The sequence below is a fragment of the Toxorhynchites rutilus genome, chromosome 1, assembly GCF_029784135.1.
Source record: "Toxorhynchites rutilus septentrionalis strain SRP chromosome 1, ASM2978413v1, whole genome shotgun sequence".
Taxonomy (NCBI): domain Eukaryota; kingdom Metazoa; phylum Arthropoda; class Insecta; order Diptera; family Culicidae; genus Toxorhynchites; species Toxorhynchites rutilus.
Genome location: NC_073744.1, coordinates 26,730,009 through 26,751,540, shown reverse-complemented (window position 1 = coordinate 26,751,540; position 21,532 = coordinate 26,730,009). Strand labels below are relative to the sequence as shown.

Below are 21,532 nucleotides of genomic sequence, written 5' to 3'. Positions count from 1 at the left end.
AAAAACCAATGTTTGATCAAAATACGATATTACTCCTTCTCAATATTCTATACGAATGCTCAGGTAATGACACATAAACAACTGTAGTTTGTGAACAAATAAACGAAATGTCATGAATCTTCACACATGCCCACTATTGTACATTTTTAGTGGTGTTGTCTGTTGAAAAATCCCGGGACTTTTCAGCCCATGTAGTAGAATAATGCATCATTTTCAGAATGCATCAGAATTTGAGAAATAGCTCTTTATTGGAATGTTTTATTGGCCTTGAAAAGAGCTGATGGTTTACGTGTTTGTTTAGACACATCTATAGATTGGTTATTTTAAGATTTATTTCAGTCCTCGCGAGAATATTACACAACATGGTCATATGTTAAAATTTGTGTCCTAAATACCAATGCACGTGTTCCAGTGAGTATGCAAGGGAGCGTTCTTCTTGTTGACACACAACAGATACACACTGCGGCCACAGGCGATTATATATATTTGTTTGACTACCACCTATATCTACCTTTAATTACACGAAAAACCAATGTACGTGTGATCAAAATTGAACTTCGAAGTGAGACCTCTCATTCACAACGCACTATCGACCCTCCGAAGCGATTTCGCTTACGGACTTCACGTCGGGCAGAACCTCTGTGTGGTGTGGAAGCACTACACTATGCTTGCTTTGTACGTATTCTTAGGATTCATTCCGAAACAACAACGATTGTGCGTATTCTTTACGCATACGATTACGATTCTTCAATTTTGTTCTTTTCTGCTGTCGTTTCATTTGAATTTGAAAGCAGGCACTTGACGATTAGTACTTATATATTTTGCATATATATTTATAATCGAGTCAAAATAACTTGACTTAGTTTCAATGCTGGTATGAATGGCGGCATTGTCTTGTGGCAATGTGATTTTTTGCGACAATTTCTACGCAAAAACGATAGAAGAGAGGATTCCAGAACATGTATATAATTCTTGCTATTCATTCTGAAGGACGTGGAAGCTATCTTGAGTTTTCCGGTTGCACAGAATTCCGCGCAAAGCATGCAAGAGCCTCCCCCAAAGATCTTGCTTGAAAAATACTGTTCCTCCGTCCGTAAATTACGCCAGTACCCGTTGAAACCATCAGTACCATCTAAATTGAACTTTCTTTCGTCACCAAAGATAACCTAGCCAAGTTTTCTTGGTGAAATGCATCGATTTGTCCTTTTTTTTCTCTCCGTGAGCATTTCTCTCTTCGATGTTTTCCAGATTTATTGATCAAAACAACTAGAACAACGGGAAATGTAACTGGCCTTATACAAACTTGATACTAGAAAAATACAAACCCATTTGATTACGTTCAGCGCTTGCACACACACACATGATAATCATGCGGTATATGGTAGTTACCAATGCTAATACTACAATATAAACTGAAGCGTTGTTTGTTTGCAATGACACAAAGCAGTAATATCATGCACTGGCCCTCTAGAAGTTGGACAGAGTGTACTGTACCTAAACACTGTAAAAATCATTATTTTAATAATTCTAATTGAAGGCTCACCAGTTGTATTTTTTTCAAAGAAAACATGAGAAAGTTGTTGCCAGAAAAACTTTTTCCCTGTAAAGGTGTCCATCTTCCGATGTATGGAAGATTTGTTGGAAATTGTAAGGGCTATTTATATCTATTTTTTTAGAATGTTTATAACACATGTTTTCGAGAAAAATGAATTTTAATTTTCAAATTATTTTTTTCCAACGATTTTTTCTTTTCATTTTTTTTTTGGTTTTTTCTAATGAAAACCAAAATAATTTCATACATTTCATTCATTAATCAACATTTTGTAGGTTTTATAGTTTTGAAATTGGGGTTTTTGTAGAAAAAGATTTAAAAAGACTCAAAATTCTAGAATATTTCTCACACAAAATCAAACCTACACAATTTTAGCCAAGAAAGAAATGTAGGAAATTATTTAAGTTTTTTTAAAAAAATATCAATCAAATTTTTGAAAAAAAAATTGAAAACAAAATATTTTGAAAATTAAAATTTAATTTTCGCGAAAACATGCTTTTTTCAATTCTTAAAAAAAGTAGATATGAATTACCCTTACAGTTTCCATCAAGTCACCCATACATCGGACGATGGGCACTTTTACAGGAAAAAAGTTTTACGAACAACAACTTTTTCATGTTCTTCTTTGAAAAATAACTATTAATGTTTAACTCGTTACATGTTTATGTATAAATTATCGCGATTTACATGCTCTGTTACCATTTTTCAATTTATTGACATGTCAAGAACATGTCAAACGCGATAATTTACACACAAAAATGTTACGCGTAGAACATTATTTTTTCAGTAGTCTCCGAACAAAAATGTATTATATTCCAGAAACTTTAAAAGAAAGAAAATTGAGGACTTCGACAAAAGTTCATATTTTAAAAAGATCTAAAAGTTTATCGAATACACTATATCGCTATCTTGACTTTAAACAAAATTAGAATAAGTTGTAATTTTTTCAAAGAAAACGTGAAAAAGTTTTTGTTAGAAAAACTTTATCCCAGTAGAAGTGCCCAACTCCCAGTGTATGGACTACTTGTTGAAAAAAAAATTGTAAGGGTTATTCATTTAATTTTTTTTTAGATTTAAAAAAAATACGTTTTTGAGAAAAATCAGTTTAAATTTTTAAAATAATTTATTTTCAGTGAAATTTTTTGGAAAAAAGTTTGGTAATTTTTTGTGAAAATCTAAACAATTTCCTGGATTTTATTTTTGACAAAAGTTTTGTAGGTATTACAGTTTCTTAGTTATAATTTCTTATAAAAAATCAAGAAACAGGGGTCTAATTTTTTTTTTTGAATATTTCAATTATGCAAAGTTGCTGTAAAGATCCATGTGTTAACACCCACAACATTTCACAGATATCTGAGATGGTGCTGCCAACGGCCAGTCGAGTTGGCATGAAATTCGTCACATTGTTTGTCACTGATTTTCAAACTCTTCCCCGTTTGTGAGTGATATAATTCCAATATCATTTCCTATAGACAAATTATCTGTCAGCCTACCTAAATGTTGCGCTCGCTTTTCGCTCTTCCTCACAAAACCCACTTCCCGTTTGAGAAACTGTAGAGGAAACATTGTTCGCCTGCGAGCGAATGATTTTTTTTTCGTATGAAAAATTGAGATGATCATTTTCATTGACACCCTGAACCAAACGTTTTGACTCGTGCAATTCCAAATGAAATCGACAAATGACAAAACATGGGTATTTTTGATTCAAATGAAAGTTTGTATTTCGCTTGGGTTGGAGGAAATATGAGTTTTCCATAGCATTTGGGAATTTTTTGACTCAAGTGTAATTTCTGAAAAGGGCGTATCGATTTTAGTGAGAGAAATCTTTGATAATTTATATCTCTAAACTATGAGTCCTACCGAAATAGTGTCTTAGGAAGAGTTATAGAGCATTGATGTCCACAAACGTAAAAAAAATATACACTGAGAAAAAAATAGTACTTTTTTATTTACAAAAAAAAACTTGAATTTGCAATATCTAAAATATATATTTTTATTTTTTTTTAATTTTTCATTTGAAAAATGAGTCTAAGATGGTAAAACTATTTTTGACGGACTTTGTGGAACATCGAATTTTTATGAATTTTCGAAATTATGAATCCTAATGTGATTTAAAACAAAAAAGCTCTTTATCAATCTCCTTATAAATGTAGTCATTCTCGAGATATTTTCTTTGCCCTCCACTCACCCCGATCTCGAAGATACGCTCATTTGAGGATCCTAGAGTAGGGCTCCAGTTATTTAAAAGAAAGGACACAAACAAACATTTAGAAATGAGGTGAGTGGACAAAACCATGAAGAACAAAAATGTATGGACCCCCGTGGAAAATAATATTTTTCTTTTAAGGGATCCATAAAATAAGAGGAAAAACATATAATATAAAGAAAAACAAATAAACATGGAACATTAAGTTCACAAAATAGGGTAGGCATACAACGATACATGGAGTATTGTAGTTGATCGATCTATATTACGAAAACATTGGTCATTGATTTGAGATATTGTTTTAATTTCTTTTTAAAATTATCAGAACGTGTGATAATTCGAATTTCAGATGGCAAGGCATTAAAACGAGATGGTCCATAAAACAGAATGCGTCGCTGACCAACATTAGTTGTTGCTCTACTTCGCATTAAATGTTGTGCTTGTCGTGTGATGTGTTGATGATTTACTATAGGTATTGTCGAGTTATGATGAATATTATTGTCATTTATAACGCTGTGGATAAGTTTAATAGTCTGAAATTCGCGTAGTCCAAGAAGGGGCAATATTTTATGACAATCGTCGGTATATAAGTCTAACGTTGGATGAAAGATTGGTAGTCTGTATATTATTTTCAGACACTTATTTTGCAACACTTGCAGTTTTTTTGAGTTTCGTTTTACATGCATATCCCCAAACCACTATTTCATATTGCAGTAATGAGTGAATACATGCAAAATAAAAAAAATCAACGGTCTCTGTGATACAAAGTAGGATACTCTCTTCAATATACCACAAAATGAAGAAATTTTTCTTTCTACATCATTATGGTAAAAATATATGTTTAGGAGTTACGTTGAAAAACATTTGAAGACATGTGGGTTAAAAAAAATCGTAGCGATAATGTTTTCCAACTAAACTCCTAAGCATATAATTTTACCAGAAGGATATACTTGAAAAAGTTGTTGAAAATTATAAGCGAATTCATAAAATTTCATGAACATGGCGGTATAACACGCCAAACATATTAAAAAAGCCTACTTACTATAAAAAATCGATACGCCCTTTTTAAAAGTTACAGATGACTCACTCTGAGTTAGAATTTGTAGAAAATGGGTTCTTTGATTCGTCCGTATGGTATAATCTCGCATCCAAATCACCAATGATTGATACCTGTCATTCTGCTCGGCCAGAACCATTCCACATGTATATATCGATGGTTTTTTTTCATGCAAGCTTCAACGCTAATTGGATTTCGTCTAATAATCAAAAGTGACCACAGAGGATGGAACCACAAAAGAGCTTTTACGGAACGATATATGATGAAGGAAAGAATTTATCAGTAGACCACGTAATCGACCACTAATCGTCTACTCTGTCTTTTTAGTCAAAGAATAAAAAGGTAGCAGGGTCAATTACTACACTCCGATTTGCCGGATGCACTCACTTGCAGCAAAGGAACCTTTATCAGCCCCCGGGAGCCCTGAGCTCCTGCAGGGCTTTGTTCGAATTCAAACATAGGCTTGTTATAAACCAGACAAATGCTATCTCCGGTGCAACACGATGCGAATCGTTATGCCCCAGCAGTTGATTGGCTATAGTTTCCTCTGCTCACAACATTCAGAGCACAATAAATGAACCGATGTGGAATTTAAATTGATAAATTAACGGACAATTAGAATGACCTCAATTGTCCCCTTTCCTTCTACACAGTTTGCGCGCGGACATCATTGGTGCTTTGCCAGCCGACCAGCCAGCCAGTGAATTGGTTCGCTGCCTCAGGCTGCCGCCGTCGTGACCTATTGTCCGCCTCCTCGGTCGGGAGTGCATTGGAATCTCGAACGGCCGATGGCTGATGAAATTTAAAGCCAGCATCACTTTAAAGCGAGAGCGCTCGCATCAGCACTCGGAAGTCGTTGATTGAGAGGGGCCGCCCGCACCGCCGCCACTCGCCTCTCACAAATCAAACTTATCATTGATTCCGATCAAATCAAATCCGGGTAATGATTCTTCTCATCTCCTAAGCCGAAGATTTTGTGGAGAAGGAACAAAACAACAGAAAAAACAATACTGGGTCACCATCAATATCCGCCTGAAATCATCTCCATAAATTTCCATCGCTCGATTGGATCGCCGCATTGAAATGGCAACAATCGGCCGGCGGAAAGGCCGTCGGGCCGTCCGATGGAACAATTCATCCTCGGTGGCCTGGAGGCACCCTTTTGGCTATTGGGATGGGGGGTGTTTCGGTGAAGCAGTTTAAATTAACATAACGAACCACTGTGTTCGTTGACTGTTTTGTGTGTATTTTGTGTTTGATTGTTTCTTTTGCGAGCACGCTATACAACAATACACAAAAGCTCAGATTTTGGTACCGTGCGTGCGCTTGAAATGGCGCGCTTCGTCCGAAGAACTCCACGTGAAATATGAGCCACCCTCTCATCTCTTCCGGTCGTGTGCGTGCTCTATTGTGAGTGAAAATTTACGATCAGATTTTTCTCGGCCCAGAACAAGAGAACAACAGCAGCAGCAGCAACAAGGCTGGAAGAACATTATCCAAAACGAAACATTTTCCCTCCTCCGACGACCGACGAGACGTGTATTGAATCGAAGAAGAAAAATATTGATTTAATTTTCCTCAGTCGCCACTGGCTCTCTATCTTTGGGTCTCTCTTTCCCTCTCTCTCTCTCTTCGCTTTCATCCGACATTATCCTTCTACTCCTCCGACAAACAGGAATAGCAGGAAAGCCGTTAGCGCTGTGCTAGCAGAACCAAATTTTCCATTTCTCGACAGCCCTTGGAGGGAAATCGGAACGATGATTTCAATATCCATTATAATAACAACAGACTCGAACGGGGAGGAGGCGAAGAAAAAAACAAACCGGAACACGATATGGAGCAGGAGATCGGTATTAACATATATGTTAAACAGTCCAGCGAACCGGGCGGCGTCCGAGATGATGATGTTCGGGGAAAAGATTCTACTTGTTGGGAAATTGCTTTCAGAACGAGAATGGGTCCGTGTTCCGGACCATCCGAAACAAGCAGCAACGATGCACCACTCGCAACAGAGGCAGACCCTCTTGAGAGTCGTTGCGCTATCTATCGGTGGCGAATTTAGTTATCGATGATAACAATAACACTCAAGCCAAGGTTAAGCGAGAGAAAGCGGGATTGGAAACAAATTGGGAAATTTGCATTTTGTTTTCGGAGGCATTTTGCGTTACGCTATTTCAATTTCAATCATAGGAAGGTTTTTTTTTCTCGAACATATGAGGAAAATTCCACATTTAAGTTGTTTCACCAAGAGTGAGATGGAAACCATTTGAAATCTCATCTGACCATCTTAGATACGAATGATACTTTGCACAAAATTTCGGCTCAAGTGACTAAGCTTCGTTTTGAAGCCCAGTTTTGGAATGTTGTGCGTACACATTTTCAACTTTAAGCGAAGTATGTGAAGTGCAGACAAATATTCGTAAAGATATTTGTTTATTTGTTTTCGTTTTTTGACCGTAGGACAACGTCTTTCAGAAAGGGTACCAAATCAGGAATCGGGTAACGTTTTTTATGAAATAATGTGAACGTTAATAACTATTTTTGATGCGAGCGAATTTTGATAATTGCATACCAATCCTCTAATATTTGTTCGATATGCTCTACATTACAATCATCTAGTGATGTGGTACGGACAATTACCATCATTGTCTCGACATTGTTTCTCTAGGATTCAGCCTCACGGGAGGTAGATCCGTAGACATGACGAGACGTGTGTAATGATTGGTTCGTCTCATGGCATCCTATCAAGTAAACAAGATAGGGTATATATTATGAATAGGCAGGCAAACAGAATAGGTACATGATAAGAATATACGAACCGACAAGAAAAGGAAAATAAACGAGAGACAGTGAGTCCTAAAAGTGATCTCAACGCGTAAAGTCTATTATGAGAAAGGGCTCCCTCAACACTAGTCTATCATGCCGTCTGGTGGAGAGTGTTTGTGCGTTTCTGCATCACACAAAAACACTGTTTTTGTTTTCCAATGTAAAGCGGTTTTAATGTGTTTTGTCTGTTAGAAATGTGGAATAATTTTAGTGATGAATCGAACAGGCAATCGCCTGTAACCATGTATGTATCAACTGGAAAAAGACCGACTTTTATAGATGTACTATCAAGAAGAATAACATCGCTTGCGATGCATGCTCGATATATCGCCAGTTTGTGTATTATTCTCGCGATGGAAAGAATGAATCATGAATCATGAGTAAAACCATTCTGAGCTGATTCTACAAAAGCACAGCTCTTCCCAGCACCACTGGAACTTTCTACAAAGGGGTTTATTTCTAAAACTTCGATGCACTTTAAAGTAATATCTGAAGTGATAAACAAGTGGACTGAGTCAATAGATTTTTTAGTCCCACGTCAAGAATGTGGTCGTGTCCCTAGACACAATTCTTCAATTCCTTTTTTTCCAATCTAGTAAATAATCCAACTAAACCACTTAAGGGGGGACCCTACACTGGAAGGTCAAAAAATAAGGGATTTTCGTGTTTTTTCCTAATGTTGGAATTAAAGTTGAGTTTTGACACATTTTGGTTATTGGTTAAGGTATATTCGAAGATGTTTCTTTTTTTAAATTCCTTTTTGGGTGTCAATATAGTGGTGAAACGTTTTTCTCAACATCCAGTGGACTGATTAGGCTGAAATTGGACTGAAAAATGTAAAAGTTAATTATCTAAATTGTTAAGTAACGATTTTTAAAAATTCGAAAAATTGCCAAAATGATGGCCATTCGAATAAATAATATATAATTATTTTCTAGATGTTTTTTCAACAAACTTATTATTTACAAAATCATGAAAAATTGAAAAATTGAGATATAAAAAAACGGCTACGTAACAATTCACGGAAATCACGAAAATCCGTTATTTTCAGACCTTCCAAAGTAGGGTAGGGTTGCATAGTATATTTTACTATAGACGGATTTCATATCAACTCGTCTTTGAAGTTGGCAGCACCATCTTAGATAGCAGAAATGTTGCGGGTGTAAACACATAGGTCGTTTAAGCAACTATATATGTATTCAAATACTTCAAATAATCAAAAAAGACTCCTTTTTTAAAAAGACAAAAAAAAATTTCTTTGTTTTTACAAAAAAATTATAACTCAAAAAATTATAATACCTACCAAATTCTGGTCAAAGGATGAAATGTAACTTTTTCATGTTCCTTTGAAAAAATTACAATGAATCCTAATTTTGTTCAAAGTCAAGATAGAGATATAGTGTAATGAGCAAAGTTTTAGACCTTATCAAAATATGAACATTTGTCGAAGACGTCGACTTTCTATCTTTTATAGTTTCTGGAATAGAAGGCATTTTCATATGAAGACTTCTGAAAAAAAAGTTTTACTCATAACATTTTTGTGTATAAATTCTTACGTTTGACATTTAACAAGTTTTTCTAAACAGAAAAGAGGTAGAATAACATGTAAATCATGATAATTCATACATAAAAATGTTACGAATTAAACATAGTGATTTTTCAAAGAAAAACATGAAACAGTTGATGTTTGAAAAACTTTTTCTCTGTAAAAGTGCCCATCTCCCTATGTATGGACGACCTGTTGGAAATTGTAAGGGTTATTTATATTAATTTTTTCAAAATTTTTAAAAATCATTTTTTCGAGAAAAATAAATTTTAATTTTCAAAATATTTTTTTTCAATGTTTTTTTTTTAAATTTGATAAAGCACAGAATTTCTACATTTCATTCTTTGACTAAAATGTTGTAGGTCCGATAGATTTTGTGTGAGAAATTTTTTGAATTATTGAGTTATTTTTAAATTTTTTTCACACCTTTTTTTTCAAAAAATCTTAATTTAAAAACTTCACTGATTTTTTTTTAATTAAAATTCATATATCTTGAAATCATTTGTTTTTAAAATTTTGAAAAATAGGTATAAATAGCCCTTATAATTTCCAACAAGTTCAATTCTTTTCTGGTATTTTTTATGAAAATTTGAACAATTTCCTACATTTCACCCTTTCGTCATAATTTTGCATGTATTATAGTTTTTGAGTTATAATTTTTTTTGTAAAGAATTAAGAAGAAATTTTGTTTAGCCTTTTTCAAAGAGGAGTCTAATTTTTTTTAATATTTCAAGAATGCAAAGTTGCTTAAAAGACCAATGTGTTCACACCCACAACGTTTCACTGCTATCCGAGATGGTGCTGCCAACTCCAAAGACGAGTTGGCATGAAATCTGTCTATAGTGATATTTTTCATTGAATTAAAAAGTTACACTTACTTACTCACTTAGATCATGAAAAATTCATTAAATAATTAATGAATGGACAGCAAATAGTTTTGGCAGATTTGAAAACTTAGAAACAAATTGTAAAAGATTAATTTTTTTTATTAATCCGTGTATTTTTACAGGCTCGGTTACATAGGTTTAAAGGAGCCAACGTCTTAACTATATTCAATTTTTGCTTTAACTAAAAAAATGTTCTACAACGATTAAAAAACAAAACTGCAAAAAACAAGTATTTGTAGTGTTTTAGAAAATCTACCATAATTCTGCAAATATTGCAGCAAGTCAGAGTGTTTTAAAGACATAAAACATAAGTTGCAAACAAAAATAAAGGAAAGTTTTCTGAAATCTGGAAACCCAGAATCTCGAATTTAGCATCTGGAATTTGGAATCTGGAATCTGGAATATGAAATTTGGAATTATTAATCTGGAATCTGAATTTTGAAATTTGGAATCTAAGAATCTGGAACTCAGAGAAGGGGAGGGAACTGGTGAATTGAGATCTGAGAATTTGAGAACATAAGAATCTTAGAATCTGAAAATTAAAAAAATTAGACAATATGACAATTTGGGAATCTGAGAATCTAATAATTTGAGAATCATAGAAACTGGTAATATTTGAATCTGAGAATCTGAGAATTTTGAAATCCTAGATCTGAGAATCTGAGAACTGAGAATCTACTAATCTGAGATTTTGAGAATCTAAGAATCTGAGAATGAGAGATTCGGTCTATCTCAGAATCTAGGATTTGAGATTCTGAGATCTTAGAATTGGTCAATCTTAAAATCTGAGAACCTGAGATTTCGAGAATCTAGGAATCTGAGATTCTGTGAATCTATGATTCTCAGAATATGAGAATCTAGGAATCTGAAAATCTAAGAATCTGAGAATCTGAGAATCTGAGAATCTGAGAATCTAAGAATCTGAAAATCTGAGAATCTGAGAATCTGAGATTCGGTTAATCTTAGAATCTAGGAATCTTAGATTCTGATAATTTGAGAATCTGAGATTCTGATGATCTGATAAGCTGAGATTCTGAGAATCTGAGAATCTTAGAATCCGAAAATATGAGAATCTGAGAATCTAAGAATTCGAGAATCTGAGAATCTGAGAATCTGAGAATCTAGGAATATGAGAATCTGAGAATCTGAGAATTTGAGAATCTAAGATTCTGAGAAACTTAGAATTTGAGAATCTTAGAATCCGAAAATATGAGAAACTGTGAATCTGAGAATCTGGGAATCTAAGAATCTGAGAATCTGGGATTCTGAGAATCTGAGAATTTAGGAATCTGAGAATCCAAGATTCTGAGAATTTAGGAATCTGAGAATCCAAGATTCTGAGAATCTAATAATCTGAAAATCAGATCTGGGATTCTGAGACTACCGGCAAGGTTTAGATCAATGATTATATCGACGAGGCAGCGGAGGAGAGAGAATCTGAGAATTTGAGAATCTACGAATCTGACATTTGGAGAATCTAAGATTCTAAGAATTTGAGATTCGGTCAATCTTAGAATATAGGATCTGAGATTCTGGGAATCGTAGAATTTGACAGTCTTAGAATCTGAGAACCTGAGATTTCGAGAATCTAGAAATCTGAGATTCTGAGAATCTATGATTCTGAGAATATGAGAATTTAGGAATCTGAAAATCCAAGAATCTGAGAATCTGAAAATCTAGGAATCTGAGATTCTGAGAATCATAAGTTCAGAGAATCTTAGAATCTGAGAACCTAGAAATCTCAGAATCTAGAAATTTCTGAGAATCTGAGAATCTTAGAAACTTAGAATCTGATAATCTTAGAATCCGAAAATATGAGAATCTGAGAATCTGAGAATCTTAGAATCTTAGAATCTTATAATCTTAGAATCTTAGAATCTGAGAGAATCTGAGAATCTTAGAATTTAAGAATATGAGAATCCAACAATATGAGAATCTTAGAATTTGAGATTTTGAGAATCTAAGAATCTGAGATTCTGGCCAGGGAATGGCCAGGTTAAATTGCGGATATTTTCAGTTCATTCGGGCTGGAATCACTCTTTTCTCATAAACGTAAAAAAATCCCACATTTGTGCCCGGAACATATATTTCCCACACTATTAATGTGTTTAACGTTGTTGTCCTAGGACGGTTAGTAATTACCACCGTATCGATCCGCTGTTTACTCCTCTCAAGGCACACACGAGGTTCTACACACTTTGCTATGGCTCGTTTTCCACGCGAGCTAGAAAGCAAATTAATGTCAAAACACCCTTCGGAGGGTTCCTTCCGTCGGACGCCGCGTCGGACCATTTCAAAACGGAACACACTCGGAAGGACTCGGTTACGCCATCAACCTTGAGACGACTGTTCAAGCCACAAAGTAATGGCGCAAAAGAGACGTTAATGATGTTTAGCCGAGGGAAAATGCCGCCTGGGAAATGTTCTTCGAGCCCGCAGAGGTCTTGAAAGGACTTGGAAAATCAATAGACTGCTGGAAAAGATTTACATCATTGCTATTTTTTGTTTTCGCTCACGCACTTCGTCGTCATCAGTGATTACCTAGAGAGTCGGAGGGTATTTGTTTCGTAAATTTGACAGCCAATTTACGTGGCATTCGATGACTTGTAACGTTTCGAAACGAGAGAAAAGTTTCGACAAAAACAAAAAATATAACCATAATTTCGAGAAGAGCCGTGGCAGCGTAAAGTTTCCATCAAACAAGGATAAAATGCTATAAAGTTATGGGAAAATCCACTGTGTGTATGCTTCGGTTCCATTTTGGAGAGTAATAATAGAATTAACGCTTTATTCATTTATCCCTCCGCATACTTCAATGCGAATTTTCCGTCCCGGCGGAACCGGAACCGAAACGCTCATTCGCAGCTTTTCAAGCACACGGCACACAAAAGAAACAACGGCAGGGACTGGTGGTGTTGTTCTCAAGGACAGTTCCTGTGCTGATCCGTTCTGCTTTGCCGGCACAAACAAGGAAGCGAGGAAAAAGAAGTGAAAAGGGCCGAAGGGAAACTCGCCACGTCATGTTATAATGAAAATTTATAACGATCGTGGAAATAACATCAATCCTCATTGTTATTGCCTGCTGCTACTACTGCTGCATTCAGCCAACCAAGTCAAGCTTTCCGAAGGGCTCTATAGCCCAACGCAACAGCACTACTACTTGTTCAAACGGATGTTACGTGGCAAAAAAAAAAAGCTCGAGCTCCGCTTTTCCGCTGAAATAATCCTATTACTACAGTGGACACGTCCCGTGGAAAATATCCGAACCCTCATTCCTCATCGCCACTAGCGCGCTCGAGGATAGTGGGTTTGGTTCGGTATTTTGGTGTGATCCAATATTGTGAAAGTTAGTATAGCACTAGAACTGAATATCAAAATTTTCGAAACATCCTGTGGTCAATTTCGCAACAATCCATTTAGCTATTGGCTTGTGAGTGTTTATTTTATTGAATGTGATTTTTTTTCATTGGAATTTCGATAAACACATTCTAAATAGTTTTTTGTAACATTTTGAACCAGAATGTTTCGAAAACATCAGAGTGGATAAGCAAAGTATCACAAAATAATAAACAAAAGTTTCTAAGCTAAATTTTCGAGAAATACCAAAATGAAAAAAAAAAGAATTTCATGAATCGTCGAGAACAGATCAGAAAATATCCAAAAAGTAAAAACAATTAAACAAAACTAAATAAGTAGAACGAAATCATGAAGCAAAAAAACAATTAAAAATGTAAAAATAATGTATAATGTGAAAAAAAAAGCAAAATTAACTTTTCATAAAACTCTATAAAATCTAGGAGTGTGAAGTTTGTTTCACATTTCAGAGGCGTTCAGCTAAATGACTCTTAGGCTCGAGAGTATTATGTAGTGATGTAAATAAATCAACAAATATTTGTTATATAATCTATGGGAAGTTGGAAGTTAAACTGCATGGTTGCAAAAGTTTTAGTCACGAGGAAAATTGAATTATTTCTTTAAACCTTGATGAACAAATTATCGGATAGATGTAATTTATGGTTGAGCAACTAAAAAAAAGTTTAAACTTGAAATTGTTATTGAATTAGATCTTGGGGAAATTAAAAGTCTACATAAGATAACCGATTCTCCTTCATGAGTTCTTCTTCATAACTCAAGCATTTATCAAAGACCAGATTGGCACAGTACAAATGCGAAAAACTGCGAGCAGTCTTGAAGTGATTTAATTAAAATGGCAATGAATAAAATTCATCAACAAAACTAGAAACAGAACAAAACTAAAGATTCTTCAATATAATCCTAAGTGAGCATAAGCATCAACTTATAACCCACTATTTGAGCATCTCCAATGCGAAAGAACAGTATACCAGCATTTTAATAGTTGTAAACATTGTTAATGCTGAGTATATGCATTAACAATGTTTACAACTATTAAAATGCTGGTATACTGTTAATGAAAACATCGGGAATAGTTACAAAACACAATACAAATTGGAATAATGGTTCAGTAAATAAAAAATTTAAGAAATAAAATGAAAAAGAAAATATGTACATAAAAATAATAAAGAAAAAAAAATAAACATTACACACATAGGAATGATCGATAAAAACAAAGCAAAGTAGGAAAAATCGAAATGATTTCAGTCAAGAAGCGCAAATAAAAAAAAAACAAACTGAAAAAAATTATTGAGGAAATAATCGATCTAGTGTTCAGCATAAGACTGCAGAAAATCATTGTTCTTCTCAATTATTTTGTTTAGGTTTTTTTCAATAGTGTTATTAACTATTTTTCACTCATTTGTTGGACTGTTTTTCTCTTTATTTACGGTATACGTAAAAAATATGCTGTGAATGCTTATCAATTGAATCAAGAAGTGATTTGAGAATAAAACACAACAAAAAGCAAGAAATTAATTTTGTTGAATTTACGAGTCATTTGATTACTTGTAGAGTGACTTATAATTACGTCCCATGGATTTAACACAATTATTATTGAACTTTCGAAACGATAGGAACAATTCATGATGACAAACGATTCTAGAAAATAAACATATCTTCTTCTTCTTCAATGGCACTAACGTTCCTAGAGGAACTTCGCCGTCTCAACGTAGTATTACTTGCGTCATTTTTATTAGTACTTAGTTGAGATTTCTATGCCAAATAACACGCCTTGAATGCATTCTGAGTGGCAAGCTCTAGAATACGCGTGATCACAGTGCAAGTCGGAGGAAATTTCTTTGACGAAAAATTCCCCCGACCAGAACGGGAATCGAACCCGAACACCCGGCATGTTAGTTATGACGCTAACCACTCGGCCAAGGGAGCACATATAAACATATAAGTATGATAAAAAATATTTTTTGAAAAATGATGCGAAAAAAAATAGTTAATACATCAGTCATTCCATGCGAAACCGATATAGTGGTTCTGAGATTTTCGTGAAAAGTAATGATTTTGTTCTTTATCGCAAATTAGACCCGTATTTTTTTATTTATTTTTATTAGGGTGCCCTTTCCATTTTAGGATGGTCCAAAGAATCATTTTTTTCGACTTTTTCCCAAAAATGACTTCTTTCAAAAACTCATAACTTTTGAACTACTAAACCGATTCAGATGATCGATATATCAAATTAAAGGATATATCAGTCGCATACTTCCTGTCTAGTCGCATAGATATATTGGACGAAAACTAAAACAAGTGAACTTTGAAAAATCATAATTTATAAACGAAAAATAACACATCCCATTTTTTTTCAAATGTTATGTAAAAGAACCTCAGCCTTCAAGAACAATATAAAAAAATATAGCGTCCTTGGTCCCACAACCATGTAAACTATTAAAACCTAATACAATCAAGAATAACGAATTAAAAATCCAATTATTTCCGCAGACCTAATATTTTTTTCAAAAAACTCTATCTAATTGGCTTTAATTTGATAAGTCGATCATCTGAGTCGGTCCAGTAGTTTAAAAGTTATGAATTTGTGAAAAAAGTCATTTTTGGAAAAAAATTAAAAATAAATGATTTTTCAAACCTAAATGGAAATGGTCACCCGAACAAAAAAATAAAAAGAAACACGGGTCTAGTATTTTGCGATAAGGAACAAAACTGCAACTTTTCTCGTGAATCTGAGAACCGCTACATCGGTTTGGCATGGAATGGCTGACGTGATAAGTACTTAAATGACAGAAAGCATAAGAAAGTAAGAAATGCTAACTTTCAAAGGTCAGTGTGAGAGGAACACAAAACAAGGTTTGGAATGAAGAAGGAATGTATTAAATGACTAAAGGTGATTAAAAAACAAAATGTAGTACTGAACTGAACTGAATTTTCGTATGCATCCAAAAAATGATAAGAACTGCGAGGTATTTGTAAAATGTGAGTATGCACAAAAAATTATGGAAGAGTCGCATAGAAAGGTTATTAGATGACAAAAGAATCATTTGAAATACAGAAAAATCAATATTTGAAAAAATTATAAAAAGTAAAAGCAGACATCAGTGAGACCGAAAACAGAACCGTAATATTTTTGAGTCATTGTTTAAGACTGCTTCTTCCGATCACATGCATAATCCTTTAATTCCGGTGTATATTTTTAAATATTCTATCGGGTTCCGATAATTCAGTTCAATTTTTGAGTCTTTTTTCTAATTTCATATTTCCTTTTTTTTTATTTGCGTACAAGTTTTATTTTATTACGATCAATGTTCTTTTTTTTATTTTTAATGATCATTTTGCCATGCTAACAGTTTAAGCTATTTTTCCTAGTTCTTTTTTATTTGCATACACGTTTTATTTTATTACGATCAATGTTTTTTTTTATTTTTAATGATCATTTTGTCATGCTAACAAGTTAAGCTATTTTTTATATATTACTTTTTTTATTTTGTTTATATACTTCCTATTATTATTTCATCATTTGATAATCAATGAATCACCTAGTGCTTCGAAATTGTTGTTTGAATTTGTCAAATTGATAAACTATTTGACGATTTTCGTTTCAATAACATTGTGAAAATATTAATTTAATTTAATATTACTTAGAAAATAAATCATAAAAACCAGGCGAAAGACAACAATATGAGAAGAATGTAAAGATAAATTAACAGACAACGTAAAATCAATATATAGCAAATCAAGAATAATTTAAGTTGCATAAATAAAAAATAAATGTAGATATAAGTGGGACCGAAAAATGAGAATGAAGTAAAATACGAAAGAAAAGCTAACAAAATTGTTTACTGACAGAAAATGAATGCAAAAATATCCACCAAATCAAGTCAAAAGAAAAGAGCACAATGTAGCAAATTAACTTGTAAATGTATCAAAAAATTGATAAGAAGCTGTAATGATAACGATGTATTGATGAATAGTAAGTATCGAAAAATTCATAATGGAAGAATTGCAATAAATATTAATAGATACACGAAAAATAAATATTTTAGAAATATGAGTTTTTAATGCTACCAAACATATGAAATAAAACAATAACAGCATCCTTACTGTAAGACGTAGTTCTATGTCAAAATATGATTCGAATTGGGGAGACGATCTGGGAAGTAAACCCAGGGAATCAAAATCGGATCAAAGCAAATAATCAATTTAATTTTTTATTGTTAAATTCAAGGAAACAAACGAATTAAATTTTCTAAGCAAACACAAAATTAGCAGAAGATGACATCATATATTCTTTTTTTATAAAAAAAAAATCAAGAATCATCAATTCAATATGTACGAGAAAAAAGGAACAACTAATCTTAAGTTTTTTTTCATATGTTAAATATTTTTGAACGATTTTGCGAAATATTGTATTGAAAATAATAGACAATTAAAAAAATGGAAACGGCTATCTACTATGACCGAAAGAATATTCTCTACGAGAGATTATGAATGATCGCGAAATAATTAAATAAGAAAATTCGAAAAAAAACCAAGATCAAATATAAATCGTAAGTTAAATAGTAAATTATTAAAAAAAATAAGAGAAAATACCTGCAAATTATGATACACCACTAAACATCCGAACCGACATGTAAGCATGTAAACATGTTAAAATATTTTCGCAATTTTTCTTTGGTTACTTTTTGTTGTTCTATTATGGAATAATGAGCAATTGATGGATAACAATCAAAATTATATGAAAAACAAAAGGAAAACCATAGAAATAAACAAACAATCAAAAAGGAAAGCAAACTACTCTATCGATGAAGAATTCATTCTCAAATTAAAAATTCCAAGTAAGAAGAAAAATAAATGTGATTTATTTTGGGGAAAAAAGTTTCGGCGAGATTAAGTTAACGGTAAAATAGGATCGGAAGAAAAATCAAAACTTATAAATTGACAGTTATTCGATGGATAATAAAATAAACATCCGATTCAGTCGCATCTAGCCCTGATATATTGATTTTATGTATAATTCAGAAATATAAAGAATAAATAAGAAAAAAAGTAAATATATGAGAATTCAAAAAATCGAAAAATTTGAAATAAGAATATATGAAAATATGAAAATATGAAAATATGAAAGTATGAAAATATGAAAATATGAAAATATCAAAATATCAAAATATCAAAATATGAAAATATGAAAATATAAATATATGAAAATATGAAAATATAAATATATGAAAATATGAAAATATGAAAATATGAGAAAATGAAAATATGAAAATATGAAAATATGAAAATATGAAAATATGAAAATATGAAAATATGAAAATATGAAAATATGAAAATATGAAAATATGAAAATATGAAAATATAAAAATATAAAAATATGAAAATAAAACATGAACTCGAAATAAATTTTCCTATAATTTTGAGCATATTATATTATCTGATGAAAACAGAGAACCGAAGAAGTCAATTTCGACTAGAACGCAGCACCAATCCCCACTGTGAGCACCCCTTTCACTCCTTATGTGTGAGGGATTTTGTCGTATGTCCTCTCTTTCGGAGTTCGGCTCCATCTTTACCTAAACTCGAGCTAAGCGATTTGTAACTATGTTTTCGCTCGGAGCAGCTTGGATTTCTCATGCGGAATGGCAGTTATTTTTCATATTATTACGATTTCCTTTTTGGTGGGTAGTTTTTGTTTTTATTTTCGGCTAGTTTTCGACTCAAACCAACCACGTCCACAACGGTTGTTGTCGTTGTTACAGCAATATTCAATTAGCCGCGGAGGAGCGGAGGGGGCGAGGAGTTTTATTGCCTTTTCATAAGCGAACTTATTTTTCACAATTCCTGATGGTTGACATGTGCTCTTGTTCTCATTGTGATATTTCAGAGGAGGGATGGAGTGTTGCCAAATGTATCGCAACGGTTGATTGAATGATTTTCTTCGAGTATTTGGCAACACTTCAGGAGCAGAAGAGTTCTAGAAATCCAATCTTTTTTCATTCCCATTGTTTTCAGGATTCACTTGATGCGATTTTGGTGTCCTTTGCGAGCGCACGAATGCAAGAATTCACCCTTTGAGAAAGTGCTCCACTCTACGCTGGTGAAACCAAAAGAATGCCGATGAGAGGGAAAATACTAAAACGATGTGCTCATTTCCCCACTCAAACGTGTCTCGGAAAACTTTGTTGGAGCTTCTTAAATGAAAAATAATGTTCAAGACTTAATGAACGAGACACAAGTTGCTGAAAGTTTTCGAGTTGCGAGAGATTTCAACCACCTCCCCCCCCCTTTTTTGTATTTGGAAATGTAACATGTCTTATTAATGTTCCCTTACGGCGGAGTAGTTGTTCCATGACCGACCAAAAGTGGCACGACAATCGAATTGTTTGCGCTGGTTTCAAATGTGGTAAGTTACAGTAGAAGTAGACAGCAGTTTTGGGCTGATTTTCGAGTCTAAAATTCACCTCATCGAAAATCCTTTCAAATCCTTTCAGATCCTCTACAAAACCACAGCACCACATTCGGAATAATCGAAACCATTTACCGCTCGAGCAGGATTCTGATCCATTTCCCATTCCTCGCTTCTGCCACATATTGGAGCATGCTTCGCTTGTTGGAACATTCCGTAAAGTGCAGTTCTTGGTTTTCATTGACGGCTTCTTTGGGTTTCTCTATCGTGGGAAAACGGGAAAAACGGGGTAACATTTCAATTTCAGACACTTTGAATCTATCCCAGTCGTCTTCATCCTGATGATGCTCCCATATACTTCCGTCGGGATCGGGATGAGATGTGATAAATACTTTTCCCATCGTGAGTCTAAAGCTCGCTTACGAAAATAAACGCATTCAAATATTGAACGGTACGAGCCTTAGCCGTTGGATCGCATCCACTCGTCTCACTCCCAAAACAGTCCCTACCTCTGCTGTTTGCTGCTTCAAATCCTATGCTACCCACTGAATTTCCATCGCAATCGGTCTGCTCAATATTCTGGACAGCTGCCACAGAAACATAATCTCAAACACGAGTTTTGTTTTTTTTTTTGGTTTGTTTGTGTTCTCTCCTCTGACATTATGGCTTTATTATGGGTGCCAGAAAGCAGTGCAGACAAAAAAAGAGGTTATTGTCACGCCGCTTTGCGATCGGGGGCCGAGAAGCGGGAGAGCAAAATGATGGAGATTTGGGGAATTATTTTAAATCCGACCACCCCAAAAAGCGGATGAAAAATTTATCGTTTTATTACACACCAAATCAGAAGTGTATAAACTTTTTGCGAGCGTTCGGGATGCTTTGCGTGTGACAACGCTCGGCAAAAAGGGATTAAAATATGGGTTCGATTGGATGAGCGACAGATTTTTATCGATTTTTGTTTTCTTTTGCATAATAGGGTGTGCTCTTTCGATGTACATTCAAGGGGACCGCAAATGTCGCCATTAGATTTGATTTATGCCCCAATTGATAATATCTTTGTTTATCTTAAGAAAAAAGTTTGGCATTTGATTTATTCGATGCTTTCGGGAGAATCCTTTTTGTGTAAATGAGAATTCAGTAGAAAAAGATAAAATAAATTTGAAGAATTTCATTTCTCGGAAAGGAATACTTACTCGTTTTTCACGTACAGACATAAATGTTTCGTTCTCCTTCTGTGTATGTGGTTGGATGCAGCCAGATAAATCGTAGTGAAGAAACTGGAATAATGAAATATGAAATAAAGAAACGGTAAGAATCCATTGGTATGTTTGACTTGTATTGACATCGATGAAACATTTTTTTTTTAACTGGAATGTGTGAAAAATTATCAGCATTATTTTGTTATAGAGACGAAAAAAAATCACTCGGTAAAGTTTTCCGTTCAAAATCGTCATATCACACGATTTATAAACATTAAAAAAATTGTGGTTCTCAGATTTCCGTGAAATTGGAAGTTTTGTTTCTGATCGTAAAATATTAGACCCATATTTTTTTTTTCATTAGAGTGACCATTTCCATTTAAGGGTGACCCAAAAAATCATTTTTTACCCATGTTTTCATAATTTTTTTTTATTTTAGACATAAAACATGCCTAAAGCTACTGACGAATTTGCC

General features: G+C 33.7%; 1 protein-coding gene across 3 annotated transcripts in view; it reads right to left on the bottom strand.

The window, feature by feature from the left end:
- The window catches only part of LOC129775066 (leucine-rich repeat-containing protein 24), a 420,822-nt gene that overhangs the window by 46,299 nt on the left and 352,991 nt on the right, over positions 1 to 21,532 (bottom strand). For all 3 annotated transcript variants that reach the window (XM_055779408.1, XM_055779324.1, XM_055779499.1), the window contains one exon: positions 21,052 to 21,135. The gene's annotated coding sequence lies outside the window, so the exon portion shown is untranslated. The remainder of the gene's footprint in view (positions 1 to 21,051; positions 21,136 to 21,532) is intronic.